The 6,000-nt window shown below is 41.0% G+C and overlaps 1 long non-coding RNA gene across 1 annotated transcript in view; it reads left to right on the top strand.

Moving 5' to 3' along the window:
* The first annotated feature begins 1,534 nt into the window (after positions 1-1,534).
* Positions 1,535-6,000, top strand: part of LOC148345984 (uncharacterized) — a 107,475-nt gene continuing 103,009 nt past the window's right edge. Inside the window, exon 1 of the long non-coding RNA XR_015848330.1 lies at positions 1,535-1,601. This is a non-coding gene — a long non-coding RNA (uncharacterized LOC148345984). The remainder of the gene's footprint in view (positions 1,602-6,000) is intronic.

Here is a 6,000-nt window from a genome sequence, read left to right as displayed (position 1 = left end):
CTATTGTCGTCAATGGCACAGAAATTACGAGTGAATTTTGACATCTATCATCATTATTGGGACTGAAATTGAATACTCAACCTTGGACATCTATAGTCATCAATGGCACTGCAGTTAAAATCAACAGATGTCCTTGGACGTCACTGGCACTGCAATTAGATAAGTGAACTATTACCATCCATCATCATCAATGGCACTGAAATCCAAATCAACTTATGAAGTCATTTACGTTTATTATTGTCAACGGCACTGGAATTAAACAAATCGACAATTGATGGCTATTGTCGTCATTGGCACAGAAATTACGATTGAAATTTGACATCTGTCATCATTTTTGGGACTGAAATTGAACAAATCAACCTTTGACATCCAAAGTCATCAATGGCACTGCAATAAAAATCACCAGTAGATGTCTATAGACGTCAATGGCATTGAATTAGTAAAAAAAAGTTGGTGTCTATAATCTTCACTGGGACTACCATTGAACAAATACACCTTTGACGTCAATAGTTGTCAATGGCACTGACCTTATAGTCACAATTCGACGTCAATGGCAGTGAAATTATGTTAAAGATTTGACGTATTACGTTGTAAATGGCACTGAAATTAAAATCATTATTTGATGCCTATAATCATTTTCAGGATTTTTTTTTTATATTTGTCTTTATCTGACTGACCCGAATCAGCAGGAATACTTTCCTAACAATTAAGGACCAATCAAAAAGAAGCCTTTTGTTTTCCAGTTGCCAGGACAACGGGCTACTGCTCAAAAAAAAAAAATCATTATTTTTTGTTCAAACTGGGACAAAAAAAACCTGTCTTGTCATCATTGATCACGCTCAGCTGTCAATTGTCGCTCTGCTCTTTGTGATGGGGTAGCCCGCAGCCGTTTGACCTTAACAGGCATCCGCAAGGTCAACTCGGACGCCCCGCCCCCCCAGGAAAAAAAAAGGTCTCCTTCCTCCGGCTTCTCCTCTGGAGAAGTCTATCATGCGGTGGTCTAATCAATTAAGCCCCATCTGACATTCCGCCAGCGTGAGGTCATGCCAATGTTTCCTTGAGGGGGTTTCTCCCTTGACCCTATTCCCCCTCCCCATCTCGCCGGAGTGTCTACGCTAGCTTTTATTGGTGCTTCCGGACGGGGAAACTTTTGGGGATTTTTTATAAAAAAAATTGGTTGCATGCAAGGAAGAGAAAATAGATGGCATTGTTTGCTAGTCTGCGTCCAATGAAGCCTGGTTTATTGCAACGGTCATGTCCCGAAAAGCAGCCGTGATAGGCAAAATTGCAAGTAAAATCGTTTATTTTTTTTTCAATTACACAACTATAAAAGAGGGAGCCTAAAGGGAGAAGCAATAACTCCAAAAACTTAGTTTACGTGTGCCATATGTCCCTTAAATGTCTCTCTCGTATTGGTCGATGTCATATAAGAGGCTGGTCCGCTGTTGGCTTTCATCTTCGTATCATGAAAATGCCGATATGCTTTTGGCTCACCTAACTCTCACAATGCCTTTCTGTCTATTCATTCATTTCAGAATCAGCCATCTCCTCCCACCTCTGCATCCACCCACCACTTCACTGAACCAGGTCAAGTCACACAGGTAAATACAATTTTCATTTTTCCTTTACATCAGTATGTTATTTAATCATATATGTATATCACATGTGAGTATTACTGTTATAATGGAGTGTGACTGAACAGGTACAGTTTATTCTAGGCAAAAAGAAATGGAAAAAAATCTGCCAAGACACAAATTTGCTCTCTTGGCCCCTGCTCTCAGCAATAGTTGACAGGGGACAATGGATTGGAGCCAAATCAGCGCAGTTCAATTTAGGCAGGCCAGAAATGTATTCTTCGGTGGCCTGAACTGGAAAAAAAGGGCTGTGCTAACCCTTGTCCTAAGCAACAATCGATCAGCGATAATGGATCGCGACCACGACCGTAAACTTCTCTTTAAGTGGGCCGGAAAGGCACGCCTTCTGCCGGTCATTGCTCCCAGGAATAATGTATCACACTCACTTGAGTGCAGTTTACTTTTTGGTGGACAGAACCGCAAAAAAAACTGCCAGGCCCAAAAAAAAGCGCTCTGCTGATCTTTCCTTGTATCAATAAGAGATTGGAGATAATGGATCACACCTGCACGAGTGCATTTGACTTTTTAGCTAACAAAAAGCTAAAAATGCTCTCTGCTGGTCTCTGTAGCAATATGAGATCGGGATAATGGATTGCGCCCACATGAGCGCAGTTCACTTTTTGGTGAACAGAACGGCAAAAAGAGATGCCAGGCCTGACAAAAATGCGCTATCCTGGTTCGCACTCGCAGCAATATGCGATTGGCGATAATGGATTGTGGGATATTTTTCAACCTACGATATATGGTCACAAAGTATTAAGCGGATAACTGCAGGGGATTGTAGTACTGTTTTGGTAAATGGTCTGCATTTCATATAGCGCTTTGCAATACACTGAAGACCTTCCAAAGCGCTTTAGACAGTATTAGACACTTACTCGTTCGCACACATGCTGCGAGTGGAGGGGGCTTGTACCTCAGGAGGTAAACCATTTGTCTTAGAATCAAGAGGTTGCAGGTTCGATTCCTGTGTGTTATGTCAAAGTGTCCCTGGGCAAGACCAGTGTCTGAAACTCATGCAAAAAAGTTACCGGACACCAGGGCAGACAACTCTAAAAAGTTGCCTGCCCCATTTTTCACAACTTGAAACACAATAAGACGACTCATCCCCAAAAAAAAAAAAAAAAAAAGTTGCAAAGTATTAAGGATTGATAATCATAATATATAACAGAACAACATTTTAAAATGAAGTCTATTATAAATCTACTTATAACATTCATTGCATGTATATGACATCGCTGTTTTCCATCTGCCATCAATTTGTACCTGTATCTACTCATCTTCATTCATGCAATGTTTGCGTTGCGTTGTCTGCTACAAGCCACGTGAACTCCTCTTTCCACGATGCTTTTGATGTACGTTTACATTTTGTAGCGTCATCAATTTTGTTAGCTTCTTTTGAATCTTTCTTCTGGGGCTGATGTTTTCGCTTGATTCCTAACCACCTCTCTATTTTCTTGTGTTCTCTGTGCGTCTACGTTGGAAAATGATGCAAATGCACGACCTTATAACGCTCGGGAAAGTCCGGAAGCACGAAGTTATTCGATGCAGGCTTCTGATTGGCTGCCGACTATGCAAATTGCCAAACAAAGCGAAATTTTCAAACCGAACGAAGATTTTGAAATCGGAATAAAGCAAATCTGTGTTGTTGTTTTTTTTTTTATTGAAAAAGTTGTCGGCCACCCTGGCGGAGACGTTTTGTAAGTTGTGCACCCGGGCGTCCGGGCAGACGTTATCTCAGACACTGGCAAGACACTGAATCCCTAATACCCCTGATAAGCATGTAGTTGCTAATGGTGCTATCGATGTGAGCGTGTGTGAATGGGTAAGTGTGAAGCGCTTTGGGAGGTCTTTAGTGACTTGAAAAGCGCAATATAATTTTCTTAGCAGGAATGGGCAGAAAGAGGAAATAAAACCAACCAAATCACAAGAAACTGAAATGTGGTCCCTATCAAACACAATTGGCATTTACACACTGATAGCGCCACAGCCATGCAAATACCGGGGGAACACGTTAGCTCACAAACAAACATTTATATCCCCCGCTATACAGCAATTCCACTTTAAAGTCTTCACTTTAACACGTTTTTGTCGTATCTCAAGGGTTTACTATATAAGAAACTGAGAGACTGTTTAGCCAATCAGACTGCAGACGCCCTACAAATATTCCGTTTTTTCAAAGAAAATGACGTATGCTCGGTGGCACACATGACCCTCAAGCTCTAATGAGAGAAGTTGAGGATCATTTTCGGCATTCTTGCGGAGCGCCTCACATCACATCCTCTCCGTGTGTGTCCCGTGATGTGCACGGGGCCCGCAATCGCCCTCAGTAATCACAGCGCTAAATTTAACAGCGGGGGGGGGGGGGGGGGGGGGGTGGTGATGTGGGGAGGGGTGGGGCAATCAAAGGTCTTGTTATCTACTCCGTGCTCATAATGTAGATTCTTAAACTGCGCTGTGATCAGATAAACATGCGGCTCTCACAAAAAGAAAAGGGGGGGGCGGTTAACATCTGCACGCCTGCTGGCCACACGGTAGCGAGGTGGAGGGGTGACGGACCGAGGGGGGGTTGCTTTAGTTTGAGGACTTCATTCAACTTTTCGAGAGCAATGGGATTCTCAAGAGTGTCGTTTATTTATCAAATACAAATGATGTTTTTTTTTTTTTTTTTAGAGCAGTGGTCTTTAAAAGAGGAGGGGGGGGGGCTCCAGGGAAGTGGGAGGTCGTAAGGTTTTAAAACACATGAAAAAAAACACTCATGGGGAAGAAGCTTGTTTTCTGTGTGAAAGATGACAAAGCTAGTTTTCAGCATAGAAGAAGAAGATGCTAAATTTCTGCGTAAAAGAACTAGCGAAGACGAGGCTAGATTTCGGTGTCGGCACCAATATTTACCAGAGAAGAAGAGTAAACAATTTTTTGGGGCGTAGAATAAGACCGCACGGATAAGACTGCTCAATTTCAGAAGAAAAATAAGGCTAGTTTTCAGCATAAAAGGTGTTAGCTTTTCAGCAAAGAAAAAGCTAGTTCTGTTTAAAAGTAATGAATGCGGATTTTCAAGCGTGTTTAAAGAAGCATTTTGTTTTCATCAAAAAAGAGTTTCAGGAGCGCAGACAAACACTCTAATTTTCACTAAAGAAGAAGAAGACAAGACTATTTTTGGGCAAAAAAATGTAAATTAAAACGTTAGCTTTCAGCAAAGAAGAAGACCATGCTGGTTTCGGGGATGGATAAGAAGTTAGTTTTCAGCATAGAAGAAGAAGATGCTAGATTTCTGTGTAAAAGAACTAGCGAAGAGGAGGCTAGATTTCAGTGTCTTACCATAGAAGAAGAGTAAACAATTTTTGGGGGCGTAGAATAAGACCGCACGGATAAGGCTGCTCGATTTCAGAAGAAAAATAAGGCTAGTTTTCAGCATAAAAGGTGTTAGCTTTTCAGCAAAGGAAAAGCTAGTTCTGTTTAAAAGAAATAAATGCGGATTTTCAGGCCTATGCTAGATTTTTTTGTTTAAAGAACCGTTTTGTTTTCACCATGGAAGAAGACTGTTGAAATCTCGCCGGTTTTTGCCACTAAAGAGTTTCAGGAGCGCAGACAAACACTCTAATTTTTACTAAAGAAGAAGAAGACAAGACTATTTTTGGGGCGAAAAAAATAACGTTAGCTTTCAGCAAAGAAGAAGACCATGCTGGTTTTGGGGACGGATAAAGATGTTAGCTCGTTTTTAGCTAAGAAGAAAAGGGCTCTACCCTCCAGTATAGAAAAAACAAGCTAAGTTTTAGCGTAGAAGATGTTAGCTTTCTTAGATAAGAAGAAGCTAGCTTTTTGTGTCGAAGAAGACGACGACAGTTTTCAGCGTAGAAGAAGGATATGCTAGATGTCTGCGTAAAACGAACAACTAGTTTTCACCACAGAAGAAGACACTAGTTTTCATTCTGGAACATTACACAAATTTTGCCAGAGAAGACGAGTACGCAAGCTTTTACACGCGGAAAACTAGAGAAAATTACGATGCTAGCTTTCAGCAAAGAAGATGATAATAGATTTCTTTGTGTAAAAACTAGTGAGTTTTCACAATAAAAGAAAACACTAGCTCCTGGTGTAAAACATAGAAGAAGAGTAGGCAGTTTTGGCGGCATAGAAGAAGACAATGCTTGTTTCCGGGGAAGAACATTAAGATGCTAGCTTTTCAGCAATGTAGAAGACGGTGATAGATTTTCATGTAAAAGAACTACTAGTTTTCACAATAAAAGAAGACGTTAGGTCCTGCTGGGAAAAAAAGAATCTTATTTTTTAACATAGAAGAAAAGTAGGTAGTTTTGGCGGCGTAGAAGAAGAAAACGCTTCATTCCGGGGATTAAAATTAAACCGCCTA

The sequence above is a fragment of the Urocampus carinirostris genome, chromosome 20 (assembly GCF_059441175.1).
Source record: "Urocampus carinirostris isolate Australia breed hairy pipefish chromosome 20, RoL_Ucar_1.0, whole genome shotgun sequence".
NCBI lineage: Eukaryota > Metazoa > Chordata > Actinopteri > Syngnathiformes > Syngnathidae > Urocampus > Urocampus carinirostris.
This window is presented reverse-complemented; position numbering and strand designations above follow the sequence as displayed.